Source organism: Arachis ipaensis, chromosome B07 (assembly GCF_000816755.2).
Source record: "Arachis ipaensis cultivar K30076 chromosome B07, Araip1.1, whole genome shotgun sequence".
In the NCBI taxonomy this organism is placed as follows: domain Eukaryota; kingdom Viridiplantae; phylum Streptophyta; class Magnoliopsida; order Fabales; family Fabaceae; genus Arachis; species Arachis ipaensis.
Genome location: NC_029791.2, coordinates 96,594,493 through 96,618,589, shown reverse-complemented (window position 1 = coordinate 96,618,589; position 24,097 = coordinate 96,594,493). Strand labels below are relative to the sequence as shown.

The window sequence follows — 24,097 nt, the reverse complement described above, 5'->3', positions numbered from 1 at the left end:
AAAATCAACAAATCCATTCATCCAATTTGAAATTTATTTCAGCAAAAATCAGAAGTAGAAGTAGTCATCAACTGGATCTTCTGTAAATCAATCTTAGCCTTCATAAAAAATAGAAGCAAATTTAAAAAAAAAAAGAACAGTATCATTTTAGTAGTAACTAAATCAATTTCTGAAAAGAAGAAAAATAAAATAAAAATGTTTTAAAAAAGAAATCTCTTTTTCTTCGCCGGCCGACTGTAACATCGTCAATGGCAGAACTTCCATCCACAGGTGTGTGACAATGGTGTTCTCCTCGGTTGGGTCAGACGCGCCACGACGACATTCTCCTCGGCTGCAACAGGCGCGCCACGGCAGCATTCTCCTCAGGTTGGGTCACAAGTGTGCGATGAAGGTGTTGTAGTCACCTTAATAGTGAGAGGGAGAAGCAGTGAGAGGGGAAGAGATTGGCGGTAATGGAGTAGGTGGGTGGTGGACAGCAATGAGGAGGTAGGAGGAGAGTTTCTGTGACTTTGTGAGGATTTTTGAGGGATAAAGTGAGGAAAGAGGAAGAAGAGAAGAGAAAGAGTGACGGTAGAATAGGGTTAGGGTGGGGTAGTTTAGGAATTTTATTAAAAAATCAACAAAATATTAGGATTTGGATACTTTTGTCATACGGAACCCATCTTTCATGGGTACAGCGTTAATTTTCTTAGTTTATGGGTACTTTTGTCCGCGTTCGTAAACTTCATGGGTACTTTTGGTAGTTTTTCCTCACTAATATTTCAAGAATATCTAGTTATTCTAAAACAATATAGAATAAGAACAATAAGTATTTTGTTAATTTTATTCTATCATAAATATTTTATTTTATTTTTATATTAAAATAACTATTATCTATTATTTTCAATAATTTATTAATTAATTTATATCTATTATATTATTATATACTACAAATATTTATTAAAAAATAATATTAATAGATAATAGATAATTATAAAAAGTAAAAAAAAGTGAGTTTATAATTATTGTTAAATAAAAATATAATTAATTTATGAATGAGTGAATTTATAACTAAAATTAAAATAATTAAATAGAAGTAAACTATTTGATAAAAGATATCTATCTATTTTATAATTTGTAAATATATTAATAAGAAGCATGACAGCCTAGCCTGGTGGCTATGAATGACATCTTTTTCATTGAGGAGAGGGATTTAAACCCCACCTTAAGTATTCTGAGAAAATTTTAAATTCTAAACAGTTCAGTCGGACCAATTTTTATCGAGTTTGATTGTTTTTTTTATCGGTTCATTGGTTTTTGGTTATTCAGTTCATCGGTATAGTATTAGGCAAGACTGAAATTATTGATTCTACTATTTTTATTTAGAATTTATGATTTTTTTTAGTGAAAATTAAAGAATTGTGATGGAAAGAGATAGTGATGAAAAAGAAGATAAAAGTAGATATTTTGCAATTTTTTATAGTGTATCTAATATTACAACTAAATGGATACAAAATAATTTATGTCTTTGCCTCAATATTTTTAACTCTTTCTCTCTATTTTTGTATTTATATTCCAAGAGAATATTCAAATTGACTCCAAAAATATCAAAACAAAAACATTAAAAGGAATTCATTGGATTGGCATGTTACTTTATCGATGGGGATGTCACGCTGGCACTATAATACTCTAAGTTAGTACTATTGAATTAGAGTCGAATATGGATTTAGGATTTGTAAATTCAAGGACCAAATTCATCATTTCCAAAAGTCAATAACTATTTTGATGATGGCCGAAAATTTCAAGAACCAAAATGAACATTACTTCAATTATAAGATTTAATTATTGTGTTAGTCCCTAACTCGTTATAGTTCTATCAAAAATTCTATCAAGTCCTTATATTTTTTTATCTTTTCAATTGAGTTTCTATGTCATATCAGATTTTATAATTAAGTCTCTGTTGCGACAAAAACGTTGAAATTAATAAAATATTATGTTTTTAACAGAATATTACAAAATTTGATATAATATAAAAACTCAATTGAAAAAAAAATTATAAAAACTTAATTACAATTGTAATAAAACTATAAAAACTAAAGAAATAATTAAACTCGATTATAATGTGCTGGTATATGCGAAAATTCCATTTTTTTGGGCCATCGAAAATTTCCTTTTCAAGTACTCGTACATCTTGGCCCATTATGGTATGGACTTTTATATGCTCATAATTTTCGAAGGAAAAACCTTATTTGGTTTTGCCTTCAGTTTGAGTAAAAGGTGTGTCTTGGTGGTGAAAAGCAGAAGCCCGACTATTTAAAAGACTTTTTCTTGAATCAATTAAAAGATGAAAAATTCATAAACCAAAAAGTGGCGAGGTGTGGTGATAATCTATAATTCATATTCACTTTATTAAAATAAAACAGTAACCAACTTGGGTCGATTAAACAACTCATTGAGGAAGAGATTAAGAAGATTGATGATATGGTTAGTGCTGGTAGGTATGACGGAACAATAGAGGCTAGACGGAAGGCTCTTGTGACTTGTTGTGCGACGTGGTATGCCAGAAAGGAGATTCATTGGAAGCAGATGTCTCGATCCCAACATGTTAGAGATATGGACAAAAACATAGATACTTCCATAACCTAGCGTCGTCTAGAAGGAGGAACAACAGGATTGATTCTCTGGTAATCAATGGCAGATTAGTGAGGAACCAGTATAGAATAAAGGGTGCAATTACGGGATTTTATAAAGATTTGTATCGACAGAAATTGGCTCCTACGATTGGGATTCGTGATGGGTTGGTTAAGCAAATTGAGGACGTGGAAGCAACAGTGCTAGAGACGATGCCATCGCCTGAGGAAATACGAGAGGCAGTTTGGGATTGCGAGTCCAGTAAAGCGCCAGGTAGTGACGGGTACAATATGAATTTCATAAATAAATATTGGGGTGAGATTGGCCATGAGTTTACTACAGCTGTATTGAATTTCTTTCAAAGTACGAAGCTACCAACGGATGCTAATGTAACATGGGTGACACTAGCTCCAAAATTTGTGGGAGCTAAGGAAATTGATAAACCACTATTTTATGGTTTATCTTGTGCTCAATTGAGTGGTTTTTATCAAGTCTTTGCGCACTTATTCATACTAATCATATGTTTTACATTTTCCTTCCTGATTTTGTGCTATGATTGAAAACATGCTTCGTGCTCTTAAATTTGCTATGTTTAAATCCTCTCTTATTCCCATTCGATGCCTTGATATGTGTGTTAAGTAATTTCAAGGATTACAGGGCAGGAATGGCTTAGAGGATGGAAAGGAAGCATGCAAAATTGGAAGGAATACAAGAAGTTGAAGAAATTGCTAAGCTGTCTAGCCTGACCTCTTCACACTCAAACGGTCATAACTTGAGCTACAGAGATCCAAACGATGTGGTTCTAGTTGCGTTGGAAAGCTAACGTCCGGGGTTTCAAAATGATATATAATTTGCTATAGTGGCCATACAGCTAAGGGACTCGAACGCGTACTTCATGTGGATGCGTCGCAGTAACGAAAATCAGCGTGTTTGAATTCGCAACCAGCGAATTCTGGGCTGTTTCTGGCCCAGTTCTCGGTCCAGAAAACACAAATTAGAGGCTATAAAGTGAGGAAATACATCCATTTATCAGAGAACAATTGATACAACATACATTCATACATAATTTTAGGATTAGATGTAGCTTTTAGAGAGAGAGGCTCTCTCCTCTCTCTTAGGATTAGGATTTAGGATTTCTATTATGTTTAGGCTATTTCTCTTAATTATAGGTTCAATGTTCCTTTTATTTATCTCTCCAAATTGGCTTATGAACTTTTTCATGTTAAGATTTGAATGTTCTATTTAATATATTTTGAGGTATTTCAGAATTATGATTGCTTTCTTTAATTTATGTATCCAAATTATTTTCATTCGAGTAGATTTTCTTCCTTTTTGGCTTTGGTTGAGTAATTGGTGACACTTGAGTTATCAAACTCAGCTGTTGATTGAAAATTGGGATTGTTGATTGATTTGGATCTCTCTAAAGCTAGTCTTTCTACAGGAGTTGACTAGGACTTGAGGACGAAATTAATTAATTCACTTGACTTTTCTTTATTTAGTAAGGGTCACTACAAGATTTAAGTCTATTTGTGGCAGTTTTTTTTTCTGGTTTGTGGGGGTTTGAAATCCCCACCAAAAGGTTAGTGGGAGTTTTCAAAACCTCCAAAATTTGAGGTGCCACGAGCTTATTTGTGGCGGTTTTGCAGAACCCCCATAACATAATTTAGTGGCAGTTCTTTGTCTGCTTTGTGGGGGTTTTAAATTGGATTTTTCGGCAATTTTTGACACTTTTGTGGAGGTTTAAAACCCCCACAAAAACTAAATTTTTTAAAAAAAATTGCATCGAACTGAACTATTGCAAACCATTTAAAATTGAAACTGAACCTATTTGAAAGCTATAAATCACTATTATTCATTGAACAAATTACATCAATCAAACTAAAAATTATTTAACTTTAAAGAAATTAGTAATTAGTATAGAATGAATACAAATTTAAACAAATTACATCAATCAAATTGGTATGAAATAGAAAAATAGACACAAAAACTTAAAATTTTACTCCACTCGGTTTAGGCACTACTAAACCGTTAATTACCATTGAGAATCATGGTTTAGCATATGCAATAACCTTCCCTTCACTATTCAGAACCTTAACTATCTACCTTGTGCCCCGTGTTTCACCGCTGAGAATCATCTGCAGAAAGTACACCATGCAATGAACTGTTAAGCAATATTAATATTGTGGTACACACATTGAACCTATCAATGATATTTGATAGAAAGTAGTAAACCTAAGTCTGAAACATGTTTTACTTTTCGGGTCACGGGCCCAATTGGATTAGACATAATCATCATCATGTCAACAATAAAACTGAACAACAATTACCAAGCAATACCTGAGATTTTCAAATCTAAGTCATCACACCAAATTGAGTATAAACTACAAAACAATGTCCTTTCTCATTAGAAAAAGTTAGATGGTTAACATTTGGCAAAGAGTTTGTATCATCAAAAAATGGGAAAATTAATCATTATCACTCAAGTCCTAGTATCTGTTAATATTCAAAATTTTTCAGTAATTGATCAAATGAGAATAAGTAATATGACAAAATTCAGGGGAACTAAAATCTGAGATTACTTACTTCAAGATAATTGTCACTATCGATCTTCTGTAATCGCATAATGAGTTCTCGGGCAGTCTTGTTAAAGTTCTTAAGAATTAAAAACTCAGCTAGTACAAATAACTCAGGTATATCTGCTTATTCAGGCATAATTACTGGTATATCCATAGCTTAACAAGCAATTAAAAATGGGAGTTATTACCCTCCAGATATAGTATTCAATTAAAAAAAAGTCTATTATATAAAAATTAACATCATTCTCTTTTAAACGAGTAGGTTACTAGGTTTGAGTCATAACCTTTGAGATGAGCGAAATGCTCCATCAAGAGTTGTCTGTTTCATCATGCTAGAACCTCTGCCTCTGCCTCTGCCCCTCCCTCTCGTTGGATTTTGAGATGCACCAGAGGACCTAGCTTTTCCATCACTATTGCAATAGTACCATATGATATGTTGGGTTTAGCTCCATTGACTGATCAGCATAAGTGAACTGTGTGGGTTCCTTAGATTGTGTGGATCTTTGTTTGACACGTTCCTAGAAGATGAGAACCGACAAAATAATTAATAACACGAGAAAATGTATGTTTAATCAATCAAAGATCACAGTGATCCATACCAACACATACTAAGGTCACAATAATTGCAATACTGCAAAGAAAATTGTGATGGACGGAGCCTGAAAGGACACAAGCAAATACATTCCTACATAATATGCTAGAATTCTATGTCATGAAAGCCTCGATAACATCAAGGCGTTCACCCCAAGGCCATGTTCATTAAACATTAAAACAAATGGATCTTCTAACCTCTAAGCACTTTCCAACTTTAACAATTAAATCTTCGTCATCAAACTTCATGGTATTTGAATCCTTAGCAATTTTGTTCTGTAGAAGCACAATAAATCATCAATGAGAAGAGGAAGGAGTATCACATGAACACAAATTGATGAGAAGAAGAGACAAGGTGGCCTACAATGTGAACCGGATCTACAACATAGCAAATATCAAAGACAAAGCCAAATGGCATTTAAAAGCAAAATAGAATCCTCACTTTTGTTTCGTTAATATTGCTTTGTACACACACGTAAAATGCATTTTTGTCATCCTTGTTCACAAAATTGTGTAAAGCAATATCCAAATCATTGACAGGAAGTATCTCTATTTTCTGCAAAACCATTAAACGTAACATGTATTAAAAAAATAAAAATAATAAAACAAAAAAAAATCGAACTTGCTGCATGCTCATATTTATATTCCTTATCTTCAATTAAAACTCAAGAGAATCCAGATACAACCAAAGTTGGTTGGTACTATACAACTAGCAAATCAAGCTTAAACTAAATAATAAGAACTTAAGTCAGGCTCCCAATCAAATTAATATAATTGTAGGATACAACCAAGCATTGCAATAATATACAACCAATTTCATCAGACTAGAAAAAGACACTTTGCTTGGTACTAAATTCTTTATATCAGAACACCAGTTCACTTTCAATATTTGGATATTATCAAGGATGGGGTGTATCCAAGAGTGATCGAAAGCAATAAATTTGAGTCTATAAAGAGAAGAGATACTTAACCCTTTGAGAGCAAGATGCAATAGGAGTTGAACATAATCAGCCTTAGGTTTTTCCTCAAATAGCACCTCTTCAACCCTTTCCTCTGACTCTTTAAATTTAAGTTTTCGAGACTTTAGTTCCCACGCCTCTCATATCAAGTGATAATTTCTCCAAGCTCTGAAATAGGAGATTAACCTAACAAGCAACACAATCAAAATGGACTCTTTTTAAGAGCAAAATAAATTAGTTTCGAGATCTAATAGTGAATAAATCATGTAATTAATATAGAAAGTTGATTATCAAAACATTATCACTACTTCATCTTTATTCATATATAATTGTTGGCACCTTTCTATCAAATTCTGCATCTGTAAACAAATTTGTTTCAAGATTTTATTTTATTTTTTTAAATTAGCTTCCTGACAAGCTAGTAGAATTTGCTTACAAGCTCAATGTCTTGGCGTGAAACTTTCTTGCTATCATTAATTGTAGCAGATGCTGATCCTAAATCCGCAATGAGAACATCAGTTGTGTGATTGTTCGGTTATTGTTCACTTTAGAAGTCGTGAGAAGCTTGAGTTGAGGCAATTCTTGCTTTCTCTGCAATTCAGTTCACGAAATCCACAGAAAAGGTGCAGAAATAGCAATCTGGAATCATTGAAATGATAGAAGCAAGTGAGAAAGCATCCGTATGAAGCTGAACTAGGCACAAATTAGAGTTAATAGAGATCTCAAATTCAATTCATCTCTCTAAAAAATACGGTAATTTTCTGAACAAATTCTGAACGGAAGTGAGTGAGAAAATTTAAGTCTCGAACTAAACAAGAACAAATTAGGAAGAAATTCTCACCGCAATGACTTGGAATGACATGAAAATCAGTTCCACGAGATCTGATAGCTTCGAAAGCAGCTTCAATCGAAGCTTCCAGAGACTCCCGCTCACTCGCCTTCCAGATCTCCTCAGCCAATGCCACCGCGTCCGCGCCGAAACCACGCTCTGACTACTTCAAGCCACCGGAGCAAAAGCAGAACCAGCGGAAGAACCCTGGAAGACGACGCAGAAGCAGAAGAGAGGCTCCACGATCACCTCGTCCTCCATTTATAACTCCACCGGTGATGTGCTGACGAAGGAGACAAGGACGGCAACAATGGTAGTGGCGGTGGCGGTGGCGGTGGCGATGGCGATGGCGACGACATTGAGATTCTAGGGTTTCAGAGAGAATGAGAGATCTCACTCTCCCTCGTCCTTTCTCTCTTTCTCAAAGCCCTGTTTGATTTTTTTTTATTGGGCTGAGTTAATAATTATTTGAGTTAGATTATTTTAGAATAATTAATTGAATTGGGAGTATTATATCAGTGGAAGTTTTATAATTTGTCACAAATAAAATATATTATGGAGGTTTTAATAACTCCCATTAAAAAACTATCATAAATAAATATAAATTTTGTAGTGGGTTAACTAAGTGGGAGCAGAATCCAATTCTCATCACACCTGATAAGGATAACTAGGATAGGAATTCCAATTCTTATACCTTGCCAAGAATTTTATTATTTATTTAAATTAATTCCTTATAATTTACTTTCTTGCCATTTACTATTCTTGCTTTTTATCTTATACATTAAAAAAAATCCAAAAATATACTTTTTTCATAACCAATAATAAATCACACTTCCCTGCAATTTCTTGAGAAGATGACCCGAGGTTTGAATACTTCGGTTATTTATTTTTATTGGGTTTGCTTAAGTGACAACCAAAACTTTTGTACGAAAGGGTTCTCTATTGGTTTAGAAACTATACTTATAACGCGATTATATTTATAAAAAATTCTTTACTGACAGGAATTCAGTTCGTCAGAAATCAAAGACCTGAGGCCTATTAGCATGGTTGGTTGTGTCTACAAGGTGATATCTAAAATTTTGGTGAGAAGAATAGGATCAGTGATGCCAGGTTTAGTGGAGGAAACTCAATCTACGTTTGTAAAGGGCCGTAAAATACACGATGGGGGCACTCATTGCATGTGAGACGGTCCAATGGCTAAAGGTACGAAAGAAGCAGGCGGCAATTATCAAATTGGACTTTCAGAAAGCGTACGACAGGGTGAGATGGAGTTTTGTGGATATTGTGCTGCAGAAGATGGGCTTTGGTCTTAGATGGAGGACATGGGTGAAGGAATGTGTGACTACAGCGTCTATGTCGATGTTGATCAATGGATCACCATCTAAGCCGTTCAAGATGGAAAGAGGTCTTAGACAAGGAGACCCTCTCTCTCCCTTTCTGTTTGTTCTTGTCGTAGATGTACTGCACAGGATGGTGGGTGAGGCAGTCAGGAATGGACGTATTTCTCTACTGTTGGTAGGAAGAGATAATATAGGGTTGTCGCATCTCCAATTTGCAGATGACACAATCTTATTTTGCCCCCAGAAAACAGAGACAATAGTGAATTATAAGAGACTACTGCATTGTTTTGAGCTGATGTCTGGCTTGAGCATTAACTTTGATAAGTCCAGTTTGATCTCGATTAACTGTGAACAGGAATGGGTGATGAATATATGTGATTTGTTAGGATATGCGGAAGCCACTCTACCTGTCAGGTACTTAGGTATTTCCCTAGGTGCAAACCCTCGGCTGGTGAAGACCTGGAAACCGATCATAGACAAGGTGGAAGACAAGCTTAGCTTATGAAAAGCGAAGTCCCTCAACAAAGCTGGTAAGTTGGTCCTCATAAAATCTGTTATTAATAGCCTGTCGGTGTACTATTTGAGCTTGTACAAGATGCCAAAGGTAGTTGCAAAAAAGATAATTGAGCTACAGAGAAGGTTTTTTTGGAGTAAAGAGGATGGAAACAAATGTATACCACTGGTTAAATGAGAGATGGTGCAGACTCCGAAAAATCTAGGTGGTTTAGGGGTGGGAGATGCTTTAATCAGAAATGCATTGCTTTTGTTCAAGTGGTGGTGGCACTTTTCGAAGAAAGATTGCCCGTTGTGGAAGAAGGTGGTATGTTCATATAATCATTTGAACCTAACTCTAATGCTGTCAAAACAGACATTACCGTCAAGAGGTGGCCCGTGGAAGGACATTTGCCAACTTAATATTAAAGAGCAACAGGTAAGAGATATGATGATCAATGGTTTGTCTATGGAGGTAGGGAATGGCAGACGTATTCATTTTTGGGAGGATGATTGGCTACAAAGTGGCTCCTAAAAAGATAGTTTTCCGAGACTCTTCTCTATTTCAAATCAACCAGGATCTGTCATAGGGGACTGTGATTCTGGGATGGGTTAGAGTGGGTATGGAATTTTCAGTGGAGGAGAGAATTATTCCAATGGGAGCTAGAGTTGCTCAATCAACTTCATGAACGGCAACGGTTAACTAGACTATCATCTGATAGAGAGGATACAGTTGTATGGAAATTTGACAGAACATGTGTTTTTTCTACTAACTCTTTTGTGCAGGTGCTACAGCAAGAGACTATCTCGGAGGACATCACAAGCTATAGTTTCACCAGTACCATATGGAGAGGATTGGTTCCCCCAAGAGTTGAACTATTTGCATGGTTTGTCTTAGTAGGCAGAGTCAACATTAAAGAGAGGCTCAGTAGACTAGGAATTATACATGATGGTGATAATATTTGTGTTCTATGCAAAAAAGAAATAGAATTTGTGAATCATTTGTTTCTTGGCTGTGAGTTTACATGGCAGGTGTGATGCGCTTGGTTGACGACTACCGATAGAGCTTGGGCTATTTCGAAGACTGTCAAAGAGCTCTTTGAGAGCTGGATTGAAGTGACTGGTCATAAATCTGAGCAAAAGAAGTGGCTGATAGGGTTCTTTGCGGTTATCTAGAACATTTGCTTGGAACGGAATAGCAGAGTATTCCGGAGCTGCGAGAGAGGTGTTGATGGAGTCAAGAATAGGTCGTTTGTGAGCTACAAGAAATGGTGTGGTGTTGATCCGTTCAGTTGTTGATGGCAATGTCGGAGATGACAACGGATTATACCGTATTGTATGGTGTTTATTTTCTTGCTTCATTTTTGTGTTTTACATTCTTATATGCTCCACTTCAATGTGTTGAGCTCCATTTGTTCAAAAAAAAAAAAAACTCACTCGTCTACTTAAATAAGTGTCGGGAGTTCGAATCTCGCTTGCTGCATGGCTCTAACTACTGATTCACTGATTTACTGGTTCAATCATAGTTCAAATAGAATAATTGTTTTATAATAGAAAAATAAATAAATATACTAAAATATAATTATAGTCTAATATAACTCTTAAAATATCCAAATTTAAATGATGAATCAAAACAATGTTGAAAACCCAATAATAAGAACAAACAGACATAAAAGGATTAAAAAATGCCTCCAAAACCAAAATGAAGTTAAACAAGTCAATAAAACAGAAGATCAACCTTGTTTTATATGTAATGCTGTAGTATGGAGATGTAGAACCCACATTGGAACGTGTCCAATTCCTTTTTTCTTCCGTTAAACAGACGAAACGATGTCGTTTACTATAAATCCAATGGAGTTCCGGTCTGGTTCGACCAGCCGATTCTCGGTCAATTCAGCGGTTCGCTTCTAGTTTTTGGAACAGCGATTTCTGTTATTGAATCGAACAAAATAATTTGATTAAAATAATGCAAACAAAGCAATCAAATGATGCCACGTAAGCATGAACATAAAAAATCTCGTAGACTTCAAAGTACCTTACGCTTTCATTAAAGCTTTGTTTAATGTCTACCTAAAATAAATAAAGAAAAAAAAAACAAAAACTTTATCACTTACAGCATAGAACACACCACTTGAATCTATAGTGTTCTGGGTGTCAAGCCTTCAAGCTTCTTCCTCAGTTTCAGAGTTACAAGCTCCTATCTTCCTAAAAAAATGGCTTCACTTTCTCTCAACATGGTTTCAGTTTCACCAAGAACAACAACAATCTCATGCACAAGAACAAGGGTGCCTTCACTTCCTTTCTCATTCACTAGTAGGTTGACTCACCACACACTTTCTGGTTTTCTTGGTTGTTGAAAGAGCAAAACATTGGGTTTTCAAATTTCAAAGTACTCTTTTTAGTGTTCTTATGTAAAATGTGGTAATTTGCTTAGGCTTAGTTTTTTATGAATAAAATGATGTTTAATTTTGTTTTTTTTTTTATGTTTTCATTTTGTGCTTGTAGCTTCATGGTTTCAGGCACCGGATAAGGCTCCATTAAAAGATGGTTCAAGCATCAATCAACTTCTTGGTATTAAAGGAGCTGCTCAAGATTCAGTGAGTTAACCAATTTTGTGTCTTCTTTGTAGAGTTGTGATGGTTGAAAAATTTGGTTAAATTTTTATTATGGATGCACACAATTATCTCAATTTGATTTAAATAATAAAGGATGATTAGCACCACAATTTCATTCACTTACTGAAATTTGAGAACAAGGAGTTCAAGAATGAATGAAAGGCAAGTATAGTTGTTCTAGACAAAATTTCTGATTCTTGATGTTGTTGTTGACAAAATCTTCCAAATCTGACCACAATACCACATGTATTTCACCAAGTATTTAATTTTCATGCACCTACAACTTAAAATAGTTTTATATAATATCGAATTTTGTATTTCTCTACTGCCACACCATCAAAAGTAACTATTTTCAAACACACTACTTAAAAAGTCATCTAAAACACATGAATTGGATGACAGTGAAAAACTCTTTACCCAAAGGTGTATATGATTTTTAACAATCTTAAAAGCTATTTGAAACTTTTTCTACTTTTGTGGCTCGATCCTCATGTGAATGGTGAACTATGATGCAACAATAAGGTTGTTGCCTCCGTGCGGTCTTGTAATCTTGAGGTCACAGTCTGATGGGAGTCTCGTGTATTAGGTTGCCATTCATACATCCTTGAAAATGTAGTTGAACATGTTGAAAACGAATTAAGTTTTGAATGTGGTTATAAAGTTCTAACTTGAAAGTTTTTGGCTGCTGAAAATTTATTGCTTTATTTAGGTGTACTTGGTAGTTAACATTATGAAACTGCTTTTGTACTTATCCTTTCTATTTATGTTGTGTAGAATAAATGGAATATTCAACTTCAATTTACAAAACGTGTCACTTGGCCTCCGTTGATTTGGGGAGTAGTTTGTGGTGTCGCTGCTTCTTGTATTACATTTCAGTTTAATAATATTCTGTTGAAATGTTGCTAGTATTGTTCTCAACATTTTTTTTATTGTTGAGTTTCTTCATTCCTAGGTATGATGGCAATAATGAGTATGTTTACATTGTTATTTCTAAATTAATCTGAACATGTTAAGTGACAACAATAGGGAATGCTTCCATTATTGATCATTTCCGTATACCAATAGAAAAGGAAAAACATCAGTAGAATTATAATTTGTTGGTAGTATTCTAGAGGTGATATATAAACTAAAACAATCAAGAATATCCATGAGTTTGTTTCTCACTTTTTCTTTTCTTTCTCTTTTTCTTTCTTTCTTTGTATATCAATTGTTGAATTGTATGTATTAATAATTAAAATGTGTTCCAACTTAACATTTAACATGTAACAACACATCGCTGATTAACATAATTGCTAAAAGTAGGATATAGCTATTAAAGACAAGGTTCAATGAAATTTAAGTGTGCATGCCAAGCATAATTTAGGTGGTTGGAAGACTGTATCCAACTTAGGTAAAAGTTACTGGCTTAGTAAAACAAGCTAGAACTACACTGTGGCACACGAATGTTCAAACATTAAACATGTTCAAAGGGCACAGATACCATTAATGTTTCTGATCTAATAAGGTTTCTGCATCAATCTTGTGTCTGAGCAGAAAATTTCCATTGGACTATTGAGGATGTTGCTAAATCAATTGTGGGCATGTTGATGTCTGGCCTATTTCTAATAGGATATATTTAGGTAATAACTTTTGTTATATGAGTTTTACACTTTACTAGCCTGCTCGGAGCAAATAACCTTGATTTTGCTGTTGTTTTCCTATTTAGACTATAAGTGATTGGTATGACCGAGAAATCCGAATTCCTTCTGGGGCTATATCTGAGAACGAGGTGAGATTGATGTTTTATATTTTGTGTTTTTCACTTGCCATTTGGTAAGTGAAGAACTGAAGATTGATGATTTAGAGGTTATGGAAACTCTCGTTGTAAGTATAGTTACTAAACCAAGCAATCAACCTTTCTTACAAAAATTGTGGTTGTCACAAGTAACAAACCCCTTTTAAAATTGATAACCGAGTATTTAAACCTCGGGTCGTCTTCTCAAGGAATTGCAGGGAGATGTTCTTATTATTGGTTATGAGTCTTGTAAACTGGGGTTTTGAAAGTAAGGAAGAAGTATGTTAAATGATAAGAAAAATAAAATAGTAATAATAAAATAAACTCTTGGCAAGGTATTAGAACTGGAAATTCTGTCCTTGTTATCCTTATCAGATGTGATGAGAATTGGATTTTAATCCCACTTAGTTAAGTCAAGTGGACTAATTAGCTTGATCCTCAAGTCCTAGTCAATCCCTGTGGGAGGACTAGCTTTAGAGAGATCTAGATCAAGTAGAATCTGCCAATTTCAACCACTCCTGAGTTTGACAACTCAAGTGTTACCAATTACCTAACCAAAGCTAAAAGGAAGAAAATATCTAAATTAAATTAAAAGCATTAATATAAATAAAGCAAAGCAATCTTAAATCTGAAATACCTCAAATAATATTAAATAAAATATGCAGATCTTAACATGAAAAGTTCATAAGCCAATTGGGCAACATATCTAATACAAGCATTGAAGCATCTGAAAGTAAAAAGAGGAATATAAAGTAAAAAGAATATTAAACCTGGGATTGAGAGTCACTCCTAAAATTAAGAGAAATCCTAAATCCTAATCCTAAGAGAGATGAGAGAACCTCTCTCTCTAAAAACTACATCTACTCCTAAAATTATGAATTATGAGAGCCTCCTCATGAATGGATGTATTCCCCCACTTTATAGCCTCTAACCTGTGTTTTCTGGGCCGCAAACTGGGTCAGAAACAGCCCAGAAATCGCTGGAGAAGAATTCAAACACGCTGATTTCCGTCACTGCGACGCGGCCGCATGGATCACGCGGTCGCGTCGCCTAGCATCAGAGAAACTATAGCATATTATATATCAAATCGAAGCCCTGGACGTTAGCTTTCCAACGCAACTGGAACCGCGTCATTTGAACCTCTGTAGCTAAAGTTATAGCCGTTTGAGTGCGAAGAGGTCAGGCTGGACAGCTTAGCAATTTCTCCAACTTCTTGTATTTCTTCCACTTTTGCATGCTTCCTTTCCATCCTCCAAGCCATTCCTGCCTTATAATATCTGAAAACACTTTAACATACATATCAAGGCATCTAATGGTAATAAGAGAGGATTAATAATAAGAAAATATAAGATCAAAGAAGCATGTTTTCAATCAAAACACATAATTAGGAAGGAAATATAAAACCATGCAAATAGTATGAATAAGTGGGTAAAGAGTTAATAAAAACCACTCAATTGAGCACAAGATAAACCATAAAATAGCGGTTTATCAACCTCCCCACACTTAAATACTAGCATGTCCTCATGCTAAGCTCAAGAGAAACTATAAAGGAATGAAGAGGAATGGTAGAATGCATGAAATGCAACCTATGAATGCAACTACATGCTAGATGCTTTTACTTACTTGGTTAAGAGTAAATAAGTTCTCCAAGACAAATACAAACCAATTTTCACTAATTCAAATTAGACAATAAAAAGCAAGTGAACTTCTAAGAAGACAGCTCATGAAAGCAGGGAATATAGAATTTAAGCGTTGAACCCTCACTAGAAGTGTATATCACTCTAATCTCTCAAGTGTATAGGGTTATTCACTCTACTCTTCTCTAGTCATGCTTTCTAAACCTTGTTCTTCATCTAACCAATCAACAAAAATTTAATGTACCAATACAAACATCATGAGGTCTTTTCAAGGTTGTAATGGGGCTGAGGTAAAGGTAAGGATATATGTATGGCCAAGTGAGCTATAATATGAATCTTCAATTAACCTAAGCTCTCACCTAATATACATATACTCTATATACTTTTAAATTCATGCCTAGCTACCCATAATTCCCACTTTTGTATAATTCCCATACTCATGTACCAAATTTTCTTTAATTTTTATCACATGTGCATTGATCTTTTATTAACTTAACATTGGGGTAATTTTGTCTCCTTTTTTATTTATTTATATTATATATTTTTTTTCTCTTTTTTTTTGTAGAGAAATAAACATAACTTATCAATGCACATGGATTTTCTATTATTTTTCTATTTTGGTTTTTTTCATGAGTAGGTTCCAAATTCCTAATATTCAAATAAATTAGAAACATGTTACATTCCCTTATCAACCCATGTTCCCAACTTCCAAACAAGTTTAACATAAAAAATTTTTTCAATTTAAATTAGTGAAATATTATAAAAATTTCTTGAAAAAGAAAATATTACTTCAACTAAGTAGTAACTAAATGCATAAAATCAAATAAACATGCAATTAAATATGCAAATATAACAATTAACAAAGAAAATAAAATATTGGTGTTTGAGACAGGAAAGTACTAACCCATGGAGATCGGTATCGACCTCCCCACACTTAAAGATTGCACCGTCCTCGGTGCATACTGAGATGTGCAGGTGAACGGGTTGTTTCAACTGTTGCTTTTCTCTAAGGATTGTGCAGATGGACTTGTCTGTCTTCCCATGTAAACGTCTTCCGGTTCTCTTCCTGGTGGCCATCCTGAAAGAAAAAGGGAAGAAAGGTAACCCAATAATAGAGATAAGAAAATAAAAGAAGTATAGGTTAATGCCAAATGATAAGGGTCTCATTTACATGGAAGCTTCAACATGTAAGGGAGAAAACAATAGAAGCCATGGCATACCAGTGGTGCAAGATTTGCAACCATGGGAAAAAGGGTGGGTAATGAAAGACAATGTAAATTCATGTCAATGCAAAAGGAATATCAGTAATATAAAAATTAGCATTGATTTAAATAATATTATCCAATCAGAATAAAACAAGTCATGAAGCACCAAGAAAATACCAGAAAAGATGTAACAGTTGAATAAGAACATTTGAACACCAATAATAAATTTAGAAAAAATAAAAATATGCAATGAATGAGAGTATGCAATTAAATAAAATAAAATGAAAGTGAAAAAGAATGAGAAGTAGAAAAAGAAAGTGATAAAGGAGAGAGAAGGGAGAATTTAGGATTAGAAAAGAAAAGATAAGAAAATTGGCACTAATCTGAATAGGTTGTGCGACGCTGGCGACGCGGTCGCGTGGGTGACGCAGTCGCGTGGTGCGCAATAAGGTCAGGTGACGTGGACGCGTGGGGCACGCAATCACGTGACTTGATTTGTGCTAGTGGCGCGAGTGCAGCCTCGCGGTCGCACAACTCTCTGTTCGAAACTCTTTTTGCCAAAATTCTGGGTGACGCGATCGCGTGGTCGACGCGATCGCGTGAGTGGCCATCATGGGGATATGACGCGGACGCGTGGGGCACGCGTTCGCGTGGTGAGGCTTGGGCTTCCAGCACGAGTCCAGCCCAACTCCAGCTCAACTTTCGGCCATGCACCCGGTTGACGTCGATTTTCAGGTCACGCGACCGCGTGGGTGACGCGGTCGCGTGGGAGGCCATTATTCCCAGGTGACGCGGACGCGTCAGCGATGCGATCGCATGGGGTGATTTGTGCCATTGGCACGCCTCCAGCGCTGCTCCTGCGAAACTCTCTGTTCATATTAATATTGTCTCCCATCTCCTTGCGACGCGGACGCGTCGCTGATGCGGTCGCGTGGTCGCTTTTTTTTTTTAATCTAAAAAGATGCAGAATGTAGTGTTAATATGAATGTGATGCAAAACTCCAGGTTCAATATAATAAAATAAAACTCAAAAATAAATAAAACTTAAATAAAAATGAAAAATAAACGATCATACCATGGTGGGTTGTCTCCCACCTAGCACTTTTAGTTAAAGTCCTTAAGTTAGACGTTTGGTGAGCTCTTCTGTTATGGTGGCTTGTGCTTGAACTCATCCAGAAATCTCCACTAATGTTTGTATCTCCAGTCACCTCCGGGGTCCCAAACTAGGCATGTAAAGCCCTTAAGAAGCTTCAAACGGATTCTTAGGCTCCCGGGGTGACAAATGTCAGAGCAGATTCCAGGATCCCAAATCTTGCTTTTACACCCATCTTTATCGGGATCTGTATTTTTTCAATTGGGTGATAAGTAATTTGAATTCTCACTGCAGCTACCAAACAGCTTCCTGGACCCATTCAGTTGAGCTTTACACCAACCTTTGCGTTTAAACTTAAAGCTTCCAACCATAATGAACCTTGCAGGACAATTCTTACCACTGGCCATCTTCCTCTTACTCTTAATGCCACAAAGAGCTCTAAGTTGACCATCCGTCTCCAGTAGCCCATATTCAAGTGGAATTAGAAAGCTAAGGGATATGAATTTTACCCACTTGAATGTTGTGAAGGATGATGGCAACATAGGAGGAGGTATTTTTAATGTTAGCTCTTTATGAAGTATGGATTCGCGAAGATAATTCCTTCTTTCCTGTTCCATATCAACAGCATAATTGGGATCATCTTGCTTTTGGATTGATGGATGTGGGTGTTCTTCCATGGAGGGTGGTGATGGGATGAAAAGATCATTATGTGGTTGAAAAGGAAGTGCACTAGAGCTTGAGGGTTGATTGTTGAAGGTATTTGGTAGTCTGATTTGGGCGACGAGAGCTTGTATAGTATAGTTTAGATTGGCAAGTGCTTTCTCCATGGAGGTTTGGGGTGGATCTATGTATGGTTCATTTGGTTCATAAGGTGGTTGGTATGGTGGATGTGGGTTAGGGTCATATGGAGGTGAATGGTGGAAAGGGACTTGTGAGTATGGTGGTCCAAAGTCATGTTGAGGAAATGGTTCATAGGCATATGGTGGTGGTTGTTGATAGTCCACTGGAGGTGGTTGTTGCCATGAGGGTTGATCAAATCCTTATGGCTCCTCCCATCTTTGATTGTTCCAACCTTGATGCCTGTTCTCATTGTAATTTCTTCTTCCTGCAACATAATTGTAACCAGACTCAAAGCCAAAGGGGTGAGAGTTCATAGTAGCAAAATAAAAATTAAAAATGAAAATAAAAACAAATTTAAATTAAAAGGTTATTTAAAATTTGAATTTGAAAATTAAATTTTGAAATTTGAAATTTGAAATTTGATTTTTGAAATAAGATAAGATAAGATAAAAATTTTAAAAATAAAAATCTGAAATTTTTTTTTCGAAAAAATTAATTAAAAATATTTTTGAATTTAATGAGGAAAGAGAAAAACAAAAAAATGACACCAAATTTCAAATTTTTAGATCAAAACGAAGAAAACAACTAAGAACAGCTTGAAGGTCAAGATGAACGTGAAGAACAACTTGAAGATCAAGATGAACACTAAGAACAAATTTTTGAAAAAAAAAAATTTAATAACTAAATAAAAACAAATAACCTCTTAATTTATGGAAAAGCAAAAATAAAAACAAAAATAAAAACAAATAAACAAGCAAAAATAAAAAAATATTTACAATAACCAATAATAAGGCACACGTTTGCAATTCCCTGGCAACGGCGCCATTTTGAAGAACTGAAGATTGATGGTTTAGAGGTTATGGAAACTCTCGTTGTAAGTATAGTTACTAAACCAAGCAATCAACCTTTCTTACAAAAATTGTGGTTGTCACAAGTAACAAACCCCTTTTAAAATTGATAACCGAGTATTTAAACCTCAGGTCGTCTTCTCAAGGAATTGCAGGGAGATGTTCTTATTATTGGTTATGAGTCTTGTAAACTGGGGTTTTGAAAGTAAGGAAGAAGTATGTTAAATGATAAGAAAAATAAAATAATAATAATAAAATAAACTCTTGGCAAGGTATTAGAACTGGAAATCCTGTCCTTGTTATCCTTATCAGATGTGATGAGAATTGGATTTTAATCCCACTTAGTTAAGTCAAGTGGACTAATTAGCTTGATCCTCAAGTCCTAGTCAATCCCTGTGGGAGGACTAGCTTTAGAGAGATCTAGATCAAGTAGAATCTGCCAATTTCAACCACTCCTGAGTTTGACAACTCAAGTGTTACCAATTACCTAACCAAAGCCAAAAGGAAGAAAATATCTAAATTAAATTAAAAGCATTAATATAAATAAAGCAAATCAATCTTAAATCTGAAATACCTCAAATAATATTAAATAAAATATGCAGATCTTAACATGAAAAGTTCATAAGCCAATTGGGCAACATATCTAATACAAGTATTGAAGCATCTGAAAGTAAAAAGAGGAATATAAAGTAAAAGGAATATTAAACATGGGATTGAGAGTCACTCCTAAAACTAAGAGAAATCCTAAATCCTAATCCTAAGAGAGAGGAGAGAATCTCTCTCTCTAAAAACTACATCTACTCCTAAAATTATGAATTATGAGAGCCTCCTCATGAATGGATATATTCCCCCACTTTATAGCCTCTAATATGTGTTTTCTGGGCCGCAAATTGGGTCAGAAACAGCCCAGAAATCGCTGGAGAAGAATTCAAACACGCTGATTTCTGTCACTGCGACACGGCCGCATGGATCACGCGGTCGCATTACCTAGCGTCAGGGAAACTATAGCATATTATATATCAAATCGAAGCCTGGACGTTAGCTTTCCAACACAACTGGAACCGCATCATTTGGACCTCTGTAGCTAAAGTTATAGCCGTTTGAGTGCGAAGAGGTCAGGCTGGACAGCTTAGCAATTTCTCCAACTTCTTGTATTCCTTCCACTTTTGCATGCTTCCTTTCCATCCTCCAAGCCATTCCTGCCTTATAATATCTGAAAACACTTAACATACATATCAAGGCATCTAATGGTAATAAGAGAGGATTAATAATAAGCAAATATAAGATCAAAGAAGCATGTTTTCAATCAAAACACATAATTAGGAAGGAAATATAAAACCATACAAATAGTATGAATAAGTGGGTAAAGAGTTAATAAAAATCACTCAATTGAGCACAAGATAAACCATAAAATAGCGGTTTATCAGTAAGCACATATTTCTTTTCTCACTCGAAATTCCGTAGATTATCACTTAAATATGGATGCTGCTACTAAGAGGTCTTGGCTTGGCAGGTCTATTAGACGTATGGGTAGGTACTGCTTGATCTTTTGAAATGTTTATTGTTCTCAACCCAAATATTTTTTTAATTAAAAAAAGAGTCTTGGATTGAGGTTGGTGTGTTAAGAAATAACAATATAGCCCCTTGGGTTTGTTAACATGAGCTTGAATTTTCTTGTTCTTTTCCTTCTGCAGGTTGTAAAGTGGCGATGTCCAAAGCAAAGCCTATCTCCCAACCCTGATCCCGGATTTGGTTGTCCAAAGAAAAGCCTAGCTCCCAATGCTGATGCCGGTTTTGGATTTCCAAAGAAAACCATACCTCTCAAGAAAAGTCTTCCTCCTAACCCTGATACTAGTTTCAAGAAAATGGTCTTCTATTTAGAATCCATAGGTCTAGACTATTTCTCAGTTATCGAAAATCATCCGAAGTTGATCACTGCCTCCCTCAATAACATTAAATCTACAGTGGAATACATTATGTCCATGGACTTCACCACGATCGAGTTTCGACGCATAGTTGGCATGTGCCCGGATGTTTTGACCACCCACGTCTCGGACATCATACCCGTCTTTACCTTCCTTCTCCGCGAGGCTCATGTAAAAGGCTCGGATATTAAAAGGGTCATACATCACCGCCCGAGGTTGCTCGTTTGCAGTGTCAATAACCAACTCCGTCCTACATTTTACTACCTCCAAAGTATTGGCATAGAAGAGGTAAGTAGGCACACTGATTTGCTATCATGTAGTATCCAAGAAAAGCTTATACCCCGAATAGATTACTTTGAGAATATCGGTTTTTCTCGACGCGATGCAACTACTATGTTCCGAAGATTTCCTTAACTGTTTTGTTACAGTATTAAAAATAATCTGGAGCTAAAATACAATTACTTTGTGGTGGAGATGAGGAGAGATTTGAAGGAGCTGGAGGAGTTTTCACAGTATTTCTCATTTAGCTTAGAGAGCAGAATTAAGCTGAGGCATAAACGCTGCATAGAAATGGGGGTGTGTTTCCCTATCCCTGTGTTGTTAAAGATGACCGAAATGAGCTTTCAAAATAGGTTAGATGTAACGACCCAACTCCCAGTATGCCATGGTCATACAAGAAGCTAAGTGTTACTAACTTATCCCTCTTAATTATTAACTATTATTTACTATATGAGCCTGTTCCTTGTTAGAGCGATACCAATTTTACGGGTAACTTTTTTTTTTATATCGTATCGTTGCGGATAACAAGGTAAAATAAACAAGCATACATTGAGAGTAATAGAAAAGCGGCATAAAGAAACATAGAAACACAACTGATAATATACATCATGTACACTATAACAAAACATGCAGCGTTTACACAAGATCAAGTCAATTTACATCCTCGTCATCCTACGTAGCTAATATTTACACGACACTCCCAGGGCCTGGCCCATACAAAAAGCCACTAAGCTGGCGCCCAGGCTAGCCTAACCACTATATAGCTCCTAGCTCTCGGGTGTACTAACACAAGTGAGAGACTAACTATCTGATAATGTTAGACTAGAGTGTCATTAAAAGAATGCCCCTTTCCGCAGTCAAACTATATTTACACGTGGCCGTTTGGAGAATCATCATGAGGCTCATCCATCTCCTCATCCTGCTCTATCTCTATCTCAGGATCCTCCTTCTCCTCATCGTCCACAGCTACAACTATGTCCTCAGATCCACCAGAAACACTGCTCTCACTATGTACAAAACCATTCGCGAGCACAGGTCCGTTCGCGTATATAGGAGCTACCCCACCGTCTGGTAGTGCCGGCTCATCAGGCTGTGGAAAGTCGGGGATCGGCTCAGGGGGAAACTCCCACTCTGGTGGTATCACAGGTACGTAGTCATCAGCTAACTCAGGCTCATCAGGAATGATAGGCTCAGGTACCGCCTCATTCAAAGGTTGAGCTGGTATAGGGTGCTCAGGATCATCAGAAAAAGGATGTCCAGGTGCGTCAGGGTGTAACCAGGATAAGGGAAAGTCGTAAGGAGCATCAGGGTCAAAATGCGGGCTAGACAGAGGATGTTGAAAAGCTCGATTAGGTAACGCATGTCGTCGAATAGGAGGCTCAAATCCCATAATGAAGTAACTGTGATGTACCGGATCCTCGTAGACATAAGGGTCCTCGAGCTCATAGAAGATCACGCCCGTCTCCATCTGAGGGGGGAGGAAGGGAGAGAAGGGGTAAGAACTGGGGAGTTCTTAGTAGGGTCGGGGTTATTAGTTACGTTCATTTATTTGATTCCGATTAGCAGATAGATATTAGAATACAGTAAAGTAGTAAACAGTAGTTAAAATAGATAGGGAAAACAGAAAACAGAACACAAACAGAAGAGTGCAAGAAAATAAAGCATAGACATAGCACTCAAGCAAACAAACATAAAGAACTTGATCAAACACAAGTAGGAATGCAACAGAGAATAATGCACAGACAAGAATGATGCATGTCTAGTCCTAGTGCAGGTAATGAGCTCATTTGTCGGTTTCTACCCGCTCCCGACGTAACCCAGCATTACTAGCCGGATATGGCTTTCCTGTTGGCTATACCCCTGTGCACAGGAAATAACCCCTCTGCCACTACAGAAATGGAACAGGTGGTCACGGTACTTCTGTAGCAGGAAATAACCCCTCTGCCTTACAGAAATAAAATATGGATCTGTACCGCAGGAAAGCGTTTCTCAGTGGTTGCACCATTATCTATCTGACTGCTACAATGCAGTAGATGAACATATAGATATCTCTGAGGTTGCCTTAATGCAACAGATGACCTCTCAATAGGTCCTCTACTCTTTATCATATTACTCTCTTCGCTTTGTCTCTTTATTCTGCTCTCTCTATTTAACGTATGTATTTAAAGCTTATGTAAATTTCGGTATGATTAGTTAGCCTGCCCCAAGTATAGGTTCATTAAGTCTATACTGAAACAGTTTAACTTTTCATATAATACCTAACCCTATTCGCAAATCAAGAACTAACTATGTTGCCCTAATTCGTTCACTAGTCTCTGTCTGTTTCTCTGTTGTTAAAATTTTACAGACTTTTTCTTCGATTTTTATCTTTTCTTCAACTTTTTATCTTTTCTTTATCTTTGTCTCACTAATATGTTTTTACCACTCCCTAAGTGTTTTATGAAGGTAATTATGAGATTCTGCGCTTAAAGTTGTCTTTCTAAAG

The 24,097-nt window shown here is 36.0% G+C and overlaps 1 long non-coding RNA gene and 2 pseudogenes across 11 annotated transcripts; 2 read left to right on the top strand and 1 right to left on the bottom strand.

Moving 5' to 3' along the window:
- LOC107609639 lies at window positions 4,416-8,027 on the bottom strand. 11 transcript variants are annotated; one of them, XR_002350164.1, is made up of 7 exons: window positions 7,578-8,027; window positions 7,173-7,375; window positions 6,220-6,922; window positions 5,976-6,053; window positions 5,194-5,704; window positions 4,948-4,991; window positions 4,416-4,745 (listed from the first exon to the last, which is right to left on the bottom strand). It is a non-coding gene; the product is annotated as an uncharacterized LOC107609639 (long non-coding RNA). The 11 variants fall into 11 exon arrangements; XR_001613216.2 differs by having other exon boundaries at window positions 4,948-5,704; XR_002350161.1 differs by having other exon boundaries at window positions 4,416-4,991.
- On the top strand, window positions 11,538-20,953 carry LOC107607468 (annotated as a pseudogene).
- Window positions 20,999-22,044, top strand: LOC110262446 (annotated as a pseudogene).